The sequence below is a fragment of the Pipistrellus kuhlii genome, unplaced genomic scaffold, assembly GCF_014108245.1.
Source record: "Pipistrellus kuhlii isolate mPipKuh1 unplaced genomic scaffold, mPipKuh1.p scaffold_m20_p_2, whole genome shotgun sequence".
Lineage (NCBI taxonomy): Eukaryota > Metazoa > Chordata > Mammalia > Chiroptera > Vespertilionidae > Pipistrellus > Pipistrellus kuhlii.
In genome coordinates, this window is record NW_023425515.1 from 182,993,100 (window position 1) to 183,012,152 (window position 19,053).

At 40.1% G+C, this 19,053-nt stretch overlaps 1 protein-coding gene and 1 pseudogene across 1 annotated transcript in view; one reads left to right on the forward strand and one right to left on the reverse strand.

Moving 5' to 3' along the window:
• LUZP1 (leucine zipper protein 1) overlaps window positions 1-19,053 on the forward strand; it is a 66,352-nt gene that overhangs the window by 22,970 nt on the left and 24,329 nt on the right. The gene's annotated exons all lie outside the window — the stretch shown is intronic.
• LOC118723788 lies at window positions 4,583-5,281 on the reverse strand (annotated as a pseudogene).

Consider the following 19,053-nt stretch of genomic DNA (forward strand, 5'->3'; position numbering starts at 1 on the left):
ATGTGTGTGCCCACACGTGGTATTTTGTGGAAGAGCCACACTCAAAGGGTCAAAGAGCCACATGTGGTTCGCAAGCCGCGGTTTGTCAACCACTGCAGTGGGGAGTAACAAGAGAGAAGGCGGGTGCAACTTTGGCTAGGATTGTCAGGGAAGGCATTTTTGAGGAAGTGACATTTGAATTGTTTTTGAATAGGTTTGATGAGACGGAGGTAATTCCAGGCAGGTGAAATGTCTGGGCAAAGGTGTAACATGAAGGAGTTTGTACTTAGGAAATAATGAATAGGTCAGTCTGTCCAGAAAAGGAAAAAAGATAATGGCCAGCATGCCAGGGCCTTGAGTGACACAGACTAAAGAACTCATACTTGAGTCTGTAGTTGCAGTGGGTACTTCTCATAAGTCTTATTTATATTTTGGTCACTTGTATTCTATATCTGTATATACTCAACTAATATATATTGTCTACTGTGTGTACACTTTTATTCTTTGAAATTATAACAACCCTGATCACTTGCAGGTGTAAAATTGAATTGTGATTCTGGCACATGGCTTATATATAGATATAGAAACATACGCAGAAAACGAATGAATCAGGAAAACAACATTCTTTTAAGTGATCTTATTTCCTTAGGAAGTGTGATGGGGTGGGTTTGTTATTTAGTAGATGCTGAGTAGTTGGAGGATTTTGTTGTTGAGAGGTGGATTGGGGGAAATGTTGAAACTATAAGAAAAAAGGCTATGCTGATGTTAAAATGTGTTGTAAGATTGCAAATCTCATTGTTATCTTTATAATCTGAATTTTGATAGGGCAATGCTCATTTATGTTTAAGGGCTAAAAATAATGGTGAGCCTAATGATGAGATTTTCTTATACATAATTCCAATAGCTTCTTAACCAACTAGCTAAATCTTCACTCATTAATTCACCTCTTTTACTTATTCATATCCCACTGATTGTAAAAATATTTTATCATTCCCTATCAAGCTCATTGATAAAATGCATTTTTATGGCATTAATTAGGACCAATGCTATATATAGTAGTAGTCTTTTATTTAAGATTATTGAGAATTTTTTCTGTAGTTTGCTTAGTTCTTGTTAGCTGTGGAGGACTAAGCTAATATATAGGCTTATGCTGATAGTGTTTATTGGTTGTCCCTAGGAATCATAGCTTTTATAGCTGGAAGAAATTATCTGAAATTATCAACCCATTTTATAGACCTGGCAACTGCTATTCTGAATGGATAAGCTCCTCAGCATGAAAGGAGGGAATTATTATGTGGAGATAGAAGAGTTCAGCCTCCTTGCCATTACCCCCATTTCTTGTGGTGAGATCATTGTTAATTCTTCTCAAAACAAAACAATTTATTGATGTTTATATCTCAGTTATCTGCCATCAAGAAACTTAATAATGTAGGTGGAAAAATAGGACTTAGACATAAAAAGATTCATAATTGGGTAAGCCACATCTTTTTTAAGGATAAACTAGTTGGAGTTTAGGACACTTACCTCTTTTAATGATGCAGATATATTTGGGACTTTTAATAATGTTGATCTTATAAGTTGAGTCTTACATTAGGCTTTTATTCTGTCATTAAAGTTCAAATTACACTAATATCTTTGTATAACACTTTACAGTTTATGAAGTGTTTTGTTTTTTTTAAAATATATTTTATTGACTTTTTACAGAGAGGAAGGGAGAGAGATAGAGAGCTAGAAACGTCGATGAGAGAGAAAAATCGACCAGCTGCCTCTTGCACACCCGCTACCGGGGACGTGCCCGCAACCAATGTACATGCCCTTGACCGGAATCGAACCTGGGACCTTTCAGTCCACAGACCGACGCTCTACCAGTGAGCCAAACCGGCTTCGGCTATGAAGTGTTTTTAAAGACATTATTACATTTGAGTTTTAGGACCCATTGGTTTTTTCTTTTTTAAAATATATTTTACTGATTTTTTACAGAGAGGCAGGGGAGAGGGATAGAACGTTAGAAACATCAGTGAGAGAGAAACATTGATCAGTTGCCTCCTGCACACCCCCTACTGGGGATGTGCCCACAACCAAGGTACATGCCCTTGACTGGAATCGAACCTGGGACCCTTCAGTCCACAGCCCGATGCTCTATTTACTGAGCCAAACTGGTTAGGGCTGGGGTACCATTGTTAGTTGGGGAGGCAACTTGAGTTCAGATTTTACTTCATGTCCACCTCTTAGTGCATTAAACAACATTGCTTTTGTAGTTTCACTTGCTTTATATCCAGATTTCTATAGTAATACATTATATTTTGATAGGTTCCATTTTGGAATAAACCCAGTTTTTTGTTTTTTTTTAAACTGAAAATGCTATATTTTCCAATACTTACTATTTAAAGTGAGTTGAGTGAATTTGATTTTTTGTTTTAAAACTAAAATTGGACTAAAGAATTTCATCTTAGGCAGATTCTTGCATTTGAACTAAAATATTTTATTTTATTCTTGGAATCAGTAAACATTTATCAGATGTCTTTTGTATGGCAGGTGTAGTACAGGCGATGGGTGATGGCAGAGCCTTAGGAATGAAAGTGTTACAATGAAAAAAAGGAAGAATTTAAACTCAAATAGACATGAGTTTGAATCCCAGCCTGCTGTTTATTTATTACTTACAAGTTACTTCTTGGAGCTTCAAATTCCTCATCTATAAAATGGAGATAATAATACCTATGTTGTAGGAAGAACTATTTTGAGGATTAGGGTGATATATGTAAAGTGTAGTATGTGCTTTATAAGATACTAGACACCCAGTGCACGAAATTTATGCACTCGGGGGAGGGGGATAGGGGTAGAGGAGGGGTGGGGGATCCCTCAGGACGGCCTACCCCCTCTCAGTCCGGAGCCCTTGGGGAATGTCCACCTGCTGCGGAGACGGGAGAGGCTCCTGCTACTACCACTGTGCTCACCAGATGCCACTATGCTCACCAGGCAGGAGCCCAGCTCAGGGCTTCTGGCTGAGTGGCAGTCCCCCTGTGGGAGTGCACTGACATGCTCCAGCATTGAGCATCTGCTCCCTGGTGGCCAGTGTGTATCATAGCGATGGGTCATTCTGGCGTTCGGTTGATTTGCATATTAGCCTTTTATTATGTAGGATTATTGTGATAAGCAAATGAATAGACAAGTATTTGTGTGTGGTGAGAGTTAGCTGAGTCTTGACAGAAAGTGTTTGGCTGACTCAATACAGAATAGAGTGAAGTGATATTGGCTGCCAACATACTATGTTCTGCTTTTGTTGAAACTTGCAGTTCTCACTCGGGTGTTTGCCAACATTGTATTTGACTCCTCACATAGAAGCCAAGGTATACCTATTCAATATGTATAAGTCATTTGGAAACATTTGTAGGATGGACTTTTAAACCTCTAGTGCAGTTTAGTTGAGGGGGGAGAATCTCAGGTTACCACCGAGTAGTGAAATTAGGTGGCAGGATGTCTCTCTGGGTTGGCACCTGGATTCAGTTTCCTGAATGATGTAACCATCACAAAGAAGACTTGCCACCCAGGGTGAAATTGAAATGTTCGATGACAGTGAGTGTGGCAGGTGAACTGAATAGGATAGGATGAAAAGATCAAGAACTTACTTTGTTTGTTGAAGTAGAGCTTGATTCATCTGTACACATTTATGGAGCACCTACTGCATGCTTGCTAGGTGTGTTTCTGGGTACCAGGAGTACAGTGGTAGTGGTAGAAAGCCTCTTTCTGATATTGTAGAGCTTACATTCTAGTGAGGGAGAGTTCAAATAAAGATAAAATCTCAGGTAATGCTAAGTACCATGGGAGAAATAAAATAGGAGAGGCAAGTAGCAAGTTAGAGAAGGAGTGTTTATATTTTTTAATATACATAATTTTATTACAAAATAAAAAAACCACTCAAAATGCAACAGTCTAGAAAACCCAAAAAATACTATTGATACTAATTCCCATGAGTTTGCTGTGCTACCATGCACAGGAAATGAAACCATTAAATATTTAGAAACATTTAACATCAAAATTCATGTAGTAGCCCCCTCAAAAAGCTACAGTCTGCATTAAAAAAAAAAAAAAAATATATATATATATTATTGATTTTTTACAGAGAGGAAGGGAGAGAGATAGAGTCAGAAACATCGATGAGAAAGAAACACCGATCAGCTGCCTCCTGCACACCCCCTGCTGGGGATGTGCCCACAACCAAGGTACATGCCCTTGACTGGAATCGAACCTGGGACCCTTGAGTCCGCAGGCTGACACTATCCACTGAGCCAAACCAGTCAGGGCTAACCTGCATTTTTTTTATAAAAGCATTTTCTCCACAAAGAATCTTACCAGCTATACAAAAATATGTACAGTTTTTATACTAAAGCTAATATTGAGCTGCACTTGAATTCACATACTTAAAAAAAAAAAAGAAATATATTGATTGATTCAAAGAGGAATGGAATGGAGAGGGAGAGAGAGAAAATCAATGATGAGAGAGAATCATTGGTCTGCTGCCTCCTGCATGCCCCCAACTGAGGATCGAGCCTGCAACCTGGGTATGTGCTCTTGACTGGAATCAAACCCAAGATCCTTTAATCTGCAGGCTGATGCTCTATCCACTGATCCAAACCAGCTAGGGCTGTGTTCAGATTCTTAGCAAAACAATTGCCTGAGAGCACACACACGTTACAGGACAGCCTTTATTCTTCATCTTGCTCCTCCTCCTCTTCCTCCTCTTCTTCATCTTCTGGTTCATTTTTCTTCTTTGAGCTACTTGGCCTGCCAGGGCCCTTCTTACCCATTTTACGTTTGCCCTTGGCACGTTATGCAGCAGTATCCTTTTCATATTTCTTCTTGAGCTTAGCTGCTTTTTGTTCATTTTGGCCAGACCACATTTCACCCAGTTTTTTTGCAGTATCCCCAATGGATAAACCAAGGTGTTCACTTTTGATTTTGGGGCAGTGTTCAGAGCAGAACAGGAAGAAGGCCGATGGAGGTCTTTTAGTAACACTGGGATCTCTTCTTTCCTTTCTCGTTCCCTTTGAGGAGAACAATTTTTCATCTCCCGGTGAGAGTGAGCTTTGTCACTCTTTGCCATGTCTTCGAACTTTGACTTTTCCTTTGCAGACATGGTCTTCCATCTCTCTGAACGTTTCTTGGAGGATTCGGAAAAATTGATGGAAGAGTTGGGGTGTTTCTTCTGGTCCTCCTCCTGGCAGGTTTGCACGGAGAAGGCATTCGAGGACATCTTGCTTCACGACTTATTGGGGTCTCCTTTACCCATGATGACAGATGGGCGTCCACCTAGTGGTAGGTTTTCCTCAGAGTCCCGTCGAGCGGCCGGGTCTGACCGAGACACTCTCCGGCGTGAACGGGTTTATCGCTAAGCCAATCCTTAACCTCTTGTTTTCAGGGTGTTTATTTTTACTAATTTTATTGATTTATTTAATATTTTTAATTAATTTTTTGAGAGAGAGAGAAATTAAAGAAACATTGATGTTAGAGTAAAACATTGATCGATGGGCTGCTTCCTGCACACTCTCTACCAGGGATTGACCTGCATCCTGGTCCCAAGGAACTAAACTGGCAATATTTTGGTGCACAGGGTGATGCCCAATCATTTGTACCACACTGGCTGGGTCTGTGGTGTGTATGCTTATTTTTAGAGAGGATCTCACTTAGGGATGATAGGGAAGACTTTTCTGAGAAGTAACAAATGAACAGAGCCAGAATAAAGCCAGTGAGTGACTGTCTAAAAAAGGAAGCCCAAATGATGATGTTTTTTTTTTTTTTAAAATTTAAATTCTTTATTGTTTAAACTCAGTTTAAACAATATATAAAACTTTAAAGTATATATATCTCCTCCCTCCCCACCCCCCGACCTCTCCCAGGCCGTTCTCACCCCGCAGCACATCAAATGATGGATTTTTAAGTAACCCTTTACTTATTTTTAAATCTTTATTATTGAAAGTATATATATGTCCCCCTTTTTCTCCCATTGACCCCTTATAGCCAGTCCGCCTGCCTCAGGCCTTCACTCCCCTATTGTCTGTGTCTGTGGGTTATGCATACAAGTTCTTTGGTTGATCTCTTTCCACTCACCCCCTTTAGGAGGGTCTTTTGTAGGAAGAGTGGTGGAGGACTTCACAAGTTGCTTTAGGGGGTAGTGGAGGAGAGGATTTCCTTGTTAAATGATTGGAATTAGCCCATATTAATTCTCAAGTGTCTATTGTAGGGATGGAGTGGGTCTGATACAGTTGAAAATCAGCCTTCATGTTATTGATATCTTTAGGACATACAGTAGAGGTTACACCACTCCAGAAAATAAACATTTAGGTACCCAGGAGACTTAACAATTCTCCCTTCACCACACATAGTACTTTGAAAAGTAGTATATAGTCTTGGATTATATCAGAACTTAAATGTGAATCTATGGGCTCTACAACAGGTCCAATAAATCAGAATATTTGAGGATGGTACCTTAAATTTTAACAAGTTATTCCATATCCATACTGAAGCTTGAAAATTACTGTTTGTAATCTTGTTGATAGAAATCATTTTTATCCCAGGCTTAGTGGGTGGGCAGGCAAGTACCTGCTTATTTAAGATTCATTACTTTTCATAATTTCCATTGGAGCTTGCATTTCCTTTTGCTTGATTTAATTCTTGGCTTTAATCTCGGTTACACTGTAGCTTCCAAAGATGTATTGATAAGTCAGCAGAAAACAAAACTATTGTCCTCTTTGATTTCATTATTTTGCATTTTCACCATCAGCCACATCCTTAGGAAGGAGCAACCTTTGAAAGGAGAATGCTGAATTGGCTATATAGACTGATGATGCTTTAGAAAAAAAATTGCTTATATTCAATAGTTTTTTTTGTGTGTTCTGTTAGTTGAAAATTCTAGTTATTGTGTTTAAGGTTTTAAATTTTTTTTTCATAGGTCTAATGCAAAATGCTAAATGAAAGAGAAAACAGAGCCGAAACCACTCAGCCAGCTTTCACTCTTATCACTGATAAGAGCATCGACCTACAGACTGAAAGGTCCCAGGTTCGATTCCGGTCAAGGGCATGTACCTTGGTTGCAGGCACATGCCCAGTGGGGGGTGTGCAGGAGGCAGCTGGTCGATGTTTCTCTCTCATCGATGTTTTTAACTGTCTATCTCTCTTACTTCCTCTCTGTAAAAAAATCAATAAAATATATTTAAAAAAGAAAAAAAAAGAGAAAACAATAAAGATATTGAGGTGTTTAATATAGTTAATAGTAGACATCAATAAATACTAATTTGATGCAAAGAAAGGGAGGGCAAATTTAAACCATCTGCAGATGGTCAAACCAAATCCTTAAAGGTGGGCACACTGTTGAAGGAAGTATGCACTGTGTCTCCCATGTTTAATTTTGGTGGTACCACTGATGGTCATTGTCAGGTTGTGGGAAGACTAGTAGCTAGGAAGCCTATCTCCCAGGACCCATCTCCAGGCCAGTAGCTAAGCTTAAGACTTCAGTACCTTGCCTTTTGGATACTGTTAGGACTACTATCTTCCTTTCTTGTAAAGAGGTTGAACCTTTTAGAAACTGGAAGGGCCTTATAATGAATGAAAGTGTATACTTTTTATTTTACTGTTAAAGAAACCAAAATTCAGAGAAATGAAATTCTAGGCCTTGGTACTAGAATATGAAGCCTGGAAATGTGGCTTCCTTCAATGGGGCCATCCATTTGAATCATTTTTTTTTTAAGTGCCCTTTTCTCCCTGGCTGGTGTGGGTCAGTTGGTTGGGCGTCGTCCAGTGCACCAAAAGGTTGCTGGTTTGATGGTCAGGATACCTGTCCTGGTGTTGAGCCTGATGCCCGGTAGTTGGCATGCAGGAGGCAACCTATTGGTGTTGCCTCCCTCTTCCCCTCCCCCCTTCCCTCCCCCCACCCTTTATATATATATTATGTGTGTGTGTATATATGTGTGTGGGTGTGTGTATATATATTATGTGTGTATATATGTGTGTATATATGTGTGCGTGTATATATATTATGTGTGTATATATTATGTGTGTGTATATATGTATATATATTATGTGTGCGTATATATGTGTGTGTATATATTGTGTGTATATGTGTGTGTATATATATGTATGTGTGTATATATATATTATATGTGTGTGTATATATGTGTGTATATGTGTGTGTGTGTGTGTGTGTGTGTGTATTTAAAAAGATGTGCCCCTTTTGGCTCTGGCAGGTAGCTCAGTTGCTTAGAGCATTGGTCCAGTATGCCAAGGTTGTGGGTTCAATTCCTGGTCAGGGCACACATATAAGAATCAGCTAATGAATGCATAAATGAATGGGACAACAAATCAATATTCTCTCTCTTCCTCTCTCTAAAATCAATAAATTTTTAAAAAAGAGTGTTTTTTTTTTTTTTTAAATTATAGAAGAAAATATGATAAATGTTTCCCTTTCTCCCAAAGAATGTTATCTCTTCTGTTCAGAGGTTTCTTGTAGTCACTTCATGCTGTTGGTTGTTTTTGACTTTGCCTTTCCAGTATTTGGGAGGCCCTATTAGGGTGTGAATGGCAATTTATATCTTTCTTTTAGTAGAACTTAGGTAAAATTTAAAATAACACTTGAAATTAAAACAGATGGAGTGGAACAGTAACTGGCCCAGAGTCACACTGCAGAACAGCAGAGGAGGAGGAGAGTTCACAAGGAGTTGGTCTTTTGGAACGGTACCAAGTACAGGGTGGGGCAAAAGTAGGTTTACAGTTGTTCATATGGAAAATAATCCTATATAATAAAAAGGGTAATATGCATATTGACCGTCACTCCAACACAAAGATAGCTGCCCCTATGTGGTCAAAGATGGCTGCCCCCATGTAGACACAAGATGGCTGCCACAAGATAGCTAGCAGAGAAGGACAGTTGGAAGGGACCAGGCCTGCAGGGGAAGGCAGTTAGGGGTGACCAGGTCTGTAGAGGAGGGTAGTTAGGGGTGACCAAGCCTTCAAGGGGGTGCAGTTGAGGGCAATCAGGCCTGCAGGGGTGTGCAGTTGGGGGGGACCAGGCCTGCAGAAGTGGGCAGTTAAGGGTGACCAGGCTGGCAAGGGAGAACAGTTAGGGGTGACTGGGCCAGTATGGGGGGGGGCAGTTGGGAGGGACAAGGCCTTCAAGGGAGGGCATTTGGGAGCAACCAGGCCGGCAGGGGAGTGGTTAGGGGCTGATCAGGCTGGCAGGCAGGCAAGCAGTTGGGAGCCAGCAGTCCTGGATTGTGAGGGATGTCCGACCACCTGTTAGACATCCCTCAAGGGCTCCCAGATTGAAGAGGGTGCAGGCTGGCCTGAGGGGACGACCCCCCCCCCCCCCATGCACAAATTTCGTGCACCGGGCTTCTAGTAAAATAAATAACAATACAAGAATAAACTTTCTTGTATACGTATTTACTTTCTTTCCTCTCTTCTGAGCCACTTTACTCTTGTAAACTTATTCTCACAAGAGGTATAGTGTGGCAGAAGAGGCTTGAGTGGTTTGAATTCTAAGTCTTAGGCCCAATTTTGCTTTAAGTTTCCATTTCCTCTCTTTGGGCCTTATTTCCCCCATCTTTAAAGTGAAAGGCTGGACTGGATGATAATTGATCCAGGGGTCTCTCTAGCTCTGATTCTCTTTGATTTCATGAATCCAGGAGTGGCCACAGCTTGCAGTTTGCTTTGACACACAGAATAGATTCTGCATTAGAACTGTTACCACATTACAGCTTGGGTGGTCTCAGGCAATTTTTTATTTTTATTTTTTTTTTTTTTTTTTGTAGGAGTAATGTTTTTGAGAGTGTGATTTGTATAAATAAGCCAGGTTTTTTATTTCTTTTGTCTTAAACAGATGGTAAACGATTAAAAATAAGGGTTATTGAAGTCTTGGAAGTTGTGGGAAGTATGTTAATGTGTATCTCAAGTAACTGTTCTAGACTAGCAAATGCTTTGTTAGATCTGTATAGGACATTGATTTTCAACTATTGTGCCACAAGAATTTTTAAAACATACAATACCTGAGTAGTGAGGGAATAATTTATTTCCCTTAGATTGTCAATTAAAAAATGAGAGCAGCCAACACAATAGCTGTCCAGTATGAACGAATTAAAATACCTATTTTTTTAAATTAGAATTTTACTAACTAGTTTATGTGTGTCATGAGATGAAAAAGGGTCAAAATTGCTGATATGAGGTGGCACAGTATTGTGGCATTCTTCTGATGCTATTTCAAAGAACAAGGGACTACTATAAGGAAGTTCAGAGTTCATAGTGTTCCACCTTTGGAAAAGAGTGCTGGCTTTTCCAGGCCGGGAGAGCTACTGAGGACAGGAATTCAAGCTTCCTTGGAACTCCCACTTCCTAGTGGTATGATTTGAGCCCCCTTCAACTCTTTATGACTAGAAAATCTGCAGTTGAGGTTTGAGAGGTTTGATTTGTTTAACTTATGTGAGTTGTTTTCCCTTGAAATTGCCACTTCAACCTTAGAATAATGATTCTCGTAGGCTGTTCAGAGCTCTTTGATTATGAGTCTCCTTGAGCAGGCTTGATGGCTGTATTATAAGGTGATAAAGTATAGTCTGGCTTTGCCTGTACTGGAAACCATTCACCCGAATGCCCTATTCTAAGTGGGTGGGGTTCCTTTCATTCCTGCCTGAATGAAAAGCATTTAGCTGACTTCCTGATCATGCCCTGTCTTGTCCTTCATTTTTTTTCATTTTGCTTTTCATTATTCTTTGCTGCAACTCAGCCAGTCTTCCAGTTGTGGCTTTGCACAAGGCAAGAACCACAAAGCTTTGTCCGTGTTTGTTATTGGAAAAGAAACTCTATAAGCTGAAGTTAGGAACGGGGTTTAGATCTCTTGCTGTGTTCATAGGATTGGGATGAGAAGTGGGGAATCTGGGGGGATGTGGGGAGAATTGGATCCAATAAAACACTCCAGATGAAGTATTTGAGAAAATGGAACTTTGAGTTGCTGAAAGAACAAAAATATTTGAGGAATGCTCTTGATTTGATAAATAGGTTATTTTTAGTTTGCAGAAAAAGAGTAATTTCATCAGTGTAGTGGAATCTTGCAGTTGTGTTTGTAACCTAAACTAATCGGTTTAAGCTTGTGCCAGAAAAAACTTTTAGTACTACTTGTCTTAACTCCTGCAGCCCTGTGGCTGGGCCTCAGCACTGGTTGGTGGTGTGGAGTAATTGGGGGGAAGGGGTGAGCTGCTGCTGCTTGAGATGCTCATGGAAGAGAGAACCTGTCTGGTGGACCCCTCCTTAGTGTATGCACTTGGGCTACAGGTCTCTGCTGTGGGTGTAATGAGGTGCTTAAATCCAGTGTTCCCTTTTGGGACACCAAGCATGACTTTGGGTGGAACTGCCTTAGACTCTGATTGGCTGTTTTTCCTATTCAGTTCTCTACCCATCTCTTGGTTCTTGGTTATTTTATTCTGCCTTAAGTGATTTTTATTGGATTTTAAGCTCTTAGTTACCATCCATTTGGCATACCTTTATAAGTGCCCATCAAATGTGTGCCTGGCATGAAGGTAAGTGCTAAGTGTCCTTTGGTGTTTGTTTCTTAGAGACTAGATTTTATATATACTAATTCTGTGGAAGAATGCCAACTTGTTGATTACTTTCAAAGTATTATAATTTTTAATTTTGGTAAAGGCAGTTTATATGGATTACTGGGTCAGTAAAACATGTCTAGTGGTCCATTCTAGTTTGGGTACTATATATGCATTTACAGGAGATAGACCTTCCTAAGATGTGACCTTTGCAGAATTTGTAATGGTGTAGGGAAGACAATAGACAGTACAAATTATTGAAGAAAAAATAAAAGTACAAACTAAGTCAGCTATGCATAACTAACTACCTAAGTGCTACTTGGTCAGTAATGTTTATAGATCCCTGTGAGAGCAAGTTTTAATTTCTTTTCTTTAGCTTTATACACAAGAATGTTAGCCAACAGCTTTTGAATGTGGCTGTTCATAGTTTTGGGATTTTTCTTCTTGAGCTGGCCTGATCTCTTTGCTTAAATAATCTGTATAACTGATTTTCATGGGAATAAGGAAAATTTAATAGTAAGATCAATGAAGCAAAAACAGTTAGTGACTAATTCATCTCTTGTGGAAGCCAGGAGAGGATAATGTTCCTATTTTTCCTCTTGGGCACTGAAGAAAGAGGCTACAAATGAAATTGCAAGTTTTCTTTAATTGCTTGTAGCATTGCTTTAGGTCAGCAAATTATTTAAAATGCCAGCCTCAGTTTCTTTACATATAAAATGATTTGATAATACCTCCTCATAGAATTGTTGTTAGGATGAGTTGAGAGTATGGTAGTAAAAGCACTTTGTACTATGAAATAATATGTATTAGATATTATTATCAGGAAGTATATATTATTTAGGGAGGAATAGGAGGAGGAGGCATGGACTTCTGAGGGTTCTAGTAGGACATTCTAAGGAGTCTTTTTGATGATTCTGGACTTCCTTTAGTTGGTGTTAATAAGAAAAATAGTATTTTTTCAATGTTATTTGAAAGGGGTGGTCATGTGGAAGATGAATTATTCTTTCTTATAAATCTACTAGAGGCTCAATGCATAAAATTCGTGAAGAGTAGGCCCTCACAGCCCTGGCTTTGTCCAGAAGGTTGTCTGGATGGTTATTCTGCAGTTCTGCTGTTATATTTGCATATTACTCTTTTATTATTATAGATATAAGTATACATAAATAAGGTACTTCTCATAACTTTCAGCTATTTAGCCATTGAACATTTACTGAACTATGCCACATTCTTTGCATATGCTTGGATTCATAGATGAAATACATAATCTTGACCTTTTAAGAGCTCAAGATTTGTGAGGGGAGATAAATAAGTTGTTAATTATACTGCAGAATAAGTGGTTTGCTCTTTCAAAAGGGCCTGTTCTTACTTGATTCCTCTCAACTTCCTCTCCATACATTGTTTACATACTGGGAGATCTTGTTTACAAGCTGTGAGGCCTGGAGAACTGAAGCAGTTAGCCTGACTTCATGACCATAGCTAGTCAGTAGTAAAGCTAGAACTGGAATCTGAGTTGTTATACTACTCATTGTCTCTTTCAGCTATGTTCTTAGTTCCATCAGCACTGATCTTGACTTTCCTCCTCGCCCTGGATCCTTACTCATTTCAAAGAAGTGCCTCTCTTCTTGCTCAACCATCTTTTTGAAAAAAATATGTTTTTTAAAATTGATTTTTAGAGTGAGAAGGAGGCTAGAGGAATAGGGAGAGGGATAGAAACATTGATGAGAGAAAAACATCGTAGTTGGCTGCCTCCTGCACGCCCCCCACTAGGATTGAGCCCACAACCCAGGCATGTGCCCTGACCAGGAATGGAACCAGTGACTTCTTGGTTCATGGGTTGATACTCAACCACTAAGCCACACCAGCTAGGCTGCTTCACCATCTTTTCAAGCTTCTGTTATTACCTTATTTCACAGTTACTATTGTAGGAAGACCTGGGATTCTTAAGTTTGAGCTTGTTGAGATAGAACAGTAGTTCTTATTATTGGCTGTATATTAGCAATGGCTTCTAATACTTTTACAAAATACTGATAACTAAAGTTCTGATTTTCTTCTTCCATATTTGTTTATACATTTATTGCGATATATCTTACAGTATAATACACAAAATTTTCAGAAATGAATTTTTATGTATACAGTCATGTAAAGACTACTCACATCAAGATATACATGAGATCAAGATACAGAACATTTCCAGAACTCCAGAATGCTCCATCACACTTCTTCCTCATTGATATTGGATGCTCAAGTAACCACTTATCCTAACTTCCATCTCCATTGATTAGTTTATCTCTTCTTGAGTTTCATATAAATAGAGTCAAATAACATAAGCTCTTTTGGGTCTGGAGTTTTTGCTCAACATTATATCTGGATATTCATCCATATTGTATATAGTAGTATGTAATACAATATTTCATTGTTTGGGTGTACCACAAATATTATTCATTGTTGATGGATAAGAGGGACGGTTATAGCTCTATGACAAAGCTGCCATAAACATTCTTAGTTTTGTATATGTCTTTGGTGGATATACTCATCTCTTGGGAATGGCTTTTTCACCTTGATCAAGAAATGAACTAGTCACTGGTCTTTAAAATATTAAATGTTTATTTTTTACACTGTGCCAGGTCTATGGAGGTATAAAAGGATCATAAAAGCATAAGATGTAGTCTATAATTAATCATGTGGCATGGATAGTAGGTACAAAAAATTAGAAATTGGCATCAAGCAGTTACCAATATTTCATGAGTACTTCTTGTGTACAAATTTCCATGTTAAGTCCTGTGGGGAATATAAAATTCAGTAAGTCAAACACCTGTTCTCCTTATGAGGTAATATATAAGATAAACTGTAAAGCAAAGTAGACTGGAAATTGCTTAAGTAGAGACGTGGACAAAGTGCTCTGGGAGCATTAGGTGGAGAGACTCAGAATGTTAGAGCCAAAACGGGCTCTTGGAGATCATCAGGACTAGAAGGCTTTACCATTTTGGGACATGGAGCCATTTAGGGAGAGAAGGTCAAGAACCTTGCTAAGAAAAGGGAATCAAGTGAAATTCAAAAGTATAAATTTCTCAGCTATCAGGGACAGGAGGACTTGAATTAGACACAGGTAGCCTTGGGTCATAGAGTAGAGTATTCTAGAACTGAGGACTTTTCTCAATAAAACTGATGCCAAAACTGGTCAAAGATAAACTCTGTAAATACTTATAACAATAATCATGTTTTTATTTTAAATATATTTTTATTTATTTTATTTTATTTTTAATATATTTTGTTGATTTTTTTACAGAGAGGAAGAGAGTGGGACAGAGAGTTAGAAACATCGATCAGCTGCCTTTTGCACACTCCCCACTGAGGATGTGCCCGCAACCAAGGTACATGCCCTTGACCGGAATCGAACCTGGAACCCTTCAGTCCGAAGGCCGACGCGCTATGCACTGAGCCAAACTGGTCAGGTCTATTTTTATTTATTTTAGAGGAAGGAAGAGGGATATAAAGAACATCATTCCAACACACCCTCTACTGGGATCAAGCCCAAAACCAGGGCATGTGCTCTGACCAGGAATTGAACTTTGACCTCCTGGTTCGTGGGCCTATGCTCAACCACTGAGCCACACCAGCCAGGCACATCTTGTAGTGAGTACATATTGTCATTTCTGCTTCCCAAATGAGGAACCTTCTCAGACTTTTACAAGGGTCACAGAACCCGTAAACGCATAAAAAAGAGACAAAACTAGGACTCAGGCTTCCATTGCCCTTTGTACTGCTCAGTATGTGTGGAGTGTGAATACTGTTTTATTTGTTTTTAATACTGAAGACATTGACTTGAGACTTGTTGTTAAGCATGACTTAGTAAAAGAATGAGATAAAAATAAGTGTCATAGCTACAGGATGGAACTTGGGTGAGGGGAGACACAGAGAACCTGGCAGGGAGCCTATTTCTTCTAATTTTGGGTATCACCCTGCCTTTTCAGATGCTACTTGGTTACACGTCTGGCCCCATCACTCAACCACTTATTTTAGTATTTCTTTAAAATCATTTCTGGCCGAAACCGGTTTGGCTCAGTGGAAAGTACTCTTCTTTAAAAAAAAAAATACCATAAATAAAATCATTTCTGCTGAAACTGCATAAGTTAATTTCTCAAGGTTTCTTTTTCAAGGGCTTCCTGGTACATAGGAAGGAATGTACACAGAGGGAAAGTGAAATTAAATAAAAATGTGGAAGGAAAGTAAGACTTAATCACGCCGAAACCGGTTTGGCTCAGTGGTAGAGCGTCGGTCTTCGGACTGAAGGGTCCCAGGTTCGATTCCGGTCAAGGGCATGTACATTGGTTGCGGGCACATCCCCGGTAGGGGGTGTGCAAGAGGCAGCTGGTCGATGTTTCTCATTGATGTTTCTAGCTCTCTATCCCTCTCTCCTCCTCTCTGTAAAAAATCAATAAAATATATTTAAAAAGAAAAAAAGAAAAAAAGAAAAGAAAGTAAGACTTAATCAGAATGGTGATGAAGAAAATGGAATCAACACTTAAAGAATGTATTTTATGCAAGGCCTTATGTACTTAGGCACTTATTGTATATATTCATATAATTCTTATATCAGACCCATGAAGATATTATAGTCTCTACTAGAGGCCTGGTGCATGGATTTGTGCACAGGTGGCCTGCACCCTCTCACAGTCCAGTACCCTCAGCGGGTGGGGGGGATACAGCAGTGCTGAAGCTCAGGCGGCTGGGGAGACGCCCCAGCTGGGGCCAGGTGCAGCTCTGTTGCTGCTCGTCCGGCCCCACTGCGCCTGCCGCCACCACAGCCCTGTAGTCCTGCCGCACACAGCTGCGCTCGCCAGCCGTGAGCCCAGCTTCTGGCTGAGCCATGCTCCCGCTGTGGGAACTCACTGACCACCAGGGAGCAGCTCCTGTGTTGAGCGTCGTAGCGACCGGTAGTTCTGATCTTAACAGTCACTTCGACTTTTATTTTTTTTATTTTATTATATTTTATTGATTTTTTACAGAGAGGAAGGGAGAGATATAGAGAGCTAGAAACGTTGATGAGAAAGAAACATCAACCAGCTGCCTCCTTCACACTCCCCACTGGGGATGTGCCCGCAACTCAGGTACATGCCCTTGACCGGAATCGAACCTGGGACCCTTCAGACTGATGCTCTACCACTGAGCCAAACCGGTTTCAGCCACTTAGACTTTTATATAGATAGATATACACTTGGAAAAACTGAGGTTGTAACATTTAATCACCCAAGCTGTTAGTGAGAATGCAGATTCCCTGGCTTCTGAGACCATCTGTGTTCTTTTCACTATAGTATGTGACCTGGGTAGCAGGGAGGGAGGAGAGGGAGTGTGGCATAGAAACAAAGGGAAATTCTGTGGAGGTCGTGAATGGAAAGAAACTTATTACTAGGGGTAGAAATAACAGCGACTCCCCCGAAATGTCTTTGAAATTAAAATGGCAACAGAAAACCTTGATGACTCTGGCCCTTAGTATGTTCAGCCCTGTATTCCGTTCCTGATAGCACCAAGGGAAAGTATGCAAGGGCATTTTTACCTTCCACTGTTGTAAGGGAGATTTCTGTATAAACACGAGACTTCTGGATTGAGGCTCTGGGCATTTTAGTCAGTCCACGGGAAGTGGCAATCTAAGCTGGATGTGAGGAAAAAGGGTTTGGGACCTTTGGGTGACTTGGAACTACTGGAACTTGTAACTTATACATGTTGCACTTCTAGGTTAGTAGCCCCACTAAACAAAAACGGACAGAAGAGTTCCTCAGCCCTGCATTCTCTTTGATCCATCACTTTTGCTTTCAAATAGCCAAACGTTTCTAAAAGCTGTCTGTATTCATTGTTTCACTCCTCTTATCTGCTCCAGTCTGGCTTCTGCCCCTCTCATTTCTCTGTAACACCTCATAGTAAGTTCACTGATGTCCTCCATGAAGCTGAATTCAAAAGACATTGTTAGTCTTTAATCTTCTCAGTGAAGCTGACACTCTTGACCACTCCTTCTAGAAACTCTCTTTTCTCTTAGCTCCAGTAACATAACAGTGTCTTATTCTTCTTCCTACTCTGTTGTTTTTACAGGCTCATTCTCCCTTCTAGAGCTATTAAACGTTCTACTCTCCCAGGCCCTCCTCTCTTCTCATAGTAGACACTCTCCCAGAGTGATCTCATCCACCTCACTGACTAGTAACCTCACATCTATGCATATGACTCAAATTTGTGTCTCCATCTTAGATCATCGTCACCCAGGTATTTGAGATACAATGATAAGCTAAATAGAAGGTGGGGATAGGGATGGGGAGGAGGAGACAAGCAATAAACAAATACAAAAAATACCTGACAGGGTTAAGTGCTAAAGTGAACATAAACCGGGGTGACATTTTAGAGGTTGAGAGGTACTTTACATTGGCTGTTCAAGTGTTTACTGAGGTGGTAAAATTTAAGATGACCTTTCATTGACAGAAAGGAGCAGCTGTACAAAGGGAATAACCAGTGCAAAGGCCCTAAGGGAAGAGTGAATACCGTGTGTACAAGAAGCAGGAAGTGAGGAGGAGACCTGGTAGTGATGAGGACAGAGAGGTAGGGGCCGGGTCATGTAGGGCCTTGGAGGCTGGTGTAGTGAGGACTTTGGGTTATTCTACGTGAAAGGGAAAGCTGTTAGAAGTATTTTGTTTTGTTTAATCAGGATAGATTTTTAGGAATTTAATTTGCCTGTTTGGAGAGTGGTCTATATGGGGCAGTTGATAGCAGGGTGTTGGTTTAAGGAGGCTATTGTAGTAAGTAGGGTGAGAGTTCAGTAGCTTGGACTAGAGTGATTAATAGGGGGGTTCAGAGAGCAGAGGGATAGATGGAAGAGAATTTGGAAATAGTTGGTAAGACATGCTGATGGCTTTCCATGTGGCGTGTGAGTGAAAGGAAAATTCAGAATGATGCCAGAAAGTTCATCTGGGCAAGTTGATGAATGGTGGTCCTGTGAACTGAGACGGGAGATTTGGAGAGGAATGGGTTTGGGGAGAGAAGGGTAGAGGTAAATACCATTGAGAACATGAGAATATGTGGGTATTTGATGCCAATTAGACGTCTAGGTAGAGATGTCAGGTGGACTGTTCGATATGCTTCTGGAGTTCATAGAGACTAGTGCTGGAGATAAAAATCTGGAGGTCACTGATATTAACCTGTTAACCAAGCGGGACCTATAAGTACGTCAAACGTAAACAATGTCGGGAACGGGTAGGACGTATGAATACGTCCTTGAAATATACCGTATGTTGCACCCCAAGAGGGACGGTACATATTTTTTGTAATCTTTTTTTAAAAAATATTTTATTGATTTTTTACAGAGAGGAAGGAAAGGGGAGGGATAGAGAGTTAGAAATATCGATGAGATGAGAGAGAAACATCGATCAGCTGCCTCTTCCACACCCCCCACTGGGGATGTGCTGGCAACCAAGGTACATGCCCTTGACCGGAATCGAACCCGGGACCTTTAGGTCCG